At 40.6% G+C, this 1268-nt stretch overlaps 1 protein-coding gene and 1 long non-coding RNA gene across 3 annotated transcripts in view; one reads left to right on the top strand and one right to left on the bottom strand.

The window, feature by feature from the left end:
• The window catches only part of LOC116702457 (uncharacterized), a 27842-nt gene that overhangs the window by 10977 nt on the left and 15597 nt on the right, over nt 1-1268 (top strand). The window lies entirely within an intron of this gene.
• Nucleotides 1-1268, bottom strand: part of kcnj4 (potassium inwardly rectifying channel subfamily J member 4) — a 10587-nt gene that overhangs the window by 6327 nt on the left and 2992 nt on the right. The gene's annotated exons all lie outside the window — the stretch shown is intronic.

Here is a 1268-nt window from a genome sequence, read left to right as displayed (position 1 = left end):
GAGCTGTAGCTATAAAAAGAAGATGCAACCAACAATCCATCATCGATGGTGTCTCTCCCTTTTGGTGCAAAGCTTTTTTCAAGCTGTAATGAACAGGAGGCCGAGCGCAGGTACTGATGTGTTGCAGCAGAGCTCAGACACACACACACACACACACACACACAAAACAAACCAGTTAATGGTCACCAGGTAAAACAGGGTACTTTCAGTGAAGCAAGTTTCCATAGAAACACGTCTTCTGTGGCATTTGTGGGACGGAGCGGAGTGGAGAGAGTCACCAGAGGCACAGTGGTGAAAGGGGGGCGAGTATACAGTATTAAGTGCTCTTATAACATGAGTCAGTGTGTGAGGGAGAGATGGGACGAGGCAAAGAGTGTTAGGGGGCAGAAATGCAATGTCTACATTTGATTTTAAGTAGAATCTAGAATAAGTGCAAGAGGTTACTCTTAGTGGATACTTTGCTGATCCACATTACTGAGTGACAACGTAAATTAGGAAGAGAGAAATCTGTCTAGACTTGGGTCAAAAAGCATTTTTAAAAACCTTTTTGGTTTTGATTGATTGCTACTTAACTTTTCTAATAATTTGCCAGAACAATACACTGAGAGAAAGAGGACACATTTAGGGAAATCACATATTTAAACACAGTTTACATTTCTGTAATGTTTTATTTTTGGTTGGTAATCCAGATTTTAGTGTTTTGGGTTGGGGATGTAAAGAGAAGTAGAAAATAATGTAGAGGAAGACAGTTTCTGTCCTTTTATTGACCATAAATTCAATTCATTTAAATTTTCTTTTTAGTGTCAAATCATACCAGACATTATCTCAGGACACTTTACAGACCTCGACAATACTCTATAATTTACAGAGACCCACAAATTCCCCCCAAGGTACCTGTTGTCATGAATCATACGTCCACAGAGCTCTGTAGCCGATGTCACGTGACCAGCTCCTAGGAATTATATCACATGTTTTAGTGTGCATTACTTTTCGGGGGGGTATGTGAGGAGGGCCCAAAAAGATGCTAGAATGAATAGTTGTGGATGCGGGGAGGGGCCCATAGTGAATGACTTTCTACAAGGTCCAAAATTTTGTGCCACGCCACTGTACCTCTTCATTACTAACTCCTCCATAATCTCAAAAATTCCGAGATTAATAGTTGGTCATAATCTGTGGCACTGAAATAAGAAAGGCGAGTCACCACTTCCTGGAAAATTTCCTGACTGTTAATCCCAAAAGTGGCACAGAGATAAAGACAAAGACAAGCA

The sequence above is a fragment of the Etheostoma spectabile genome, chromosome 15, assembly GCF_008692095.1.
Source record: "Etheostoma spectabile isolate EspeVRDwgs_2016 chromosome 15, UIUC_Espe_1.0, whole genome shotgun sequence".
Lineage (NCBI taxonomy): Eukaryota > Metazoa > Chordata > Actinopteri > Perciformes > Percidae > Etheostoma > Etheostoma spectabile.
The sequence above is the reverse complement of the archived record's forward strand: the minus strand, read 5'-3'. Positions and strand labels throughout refer to the sequence as shown.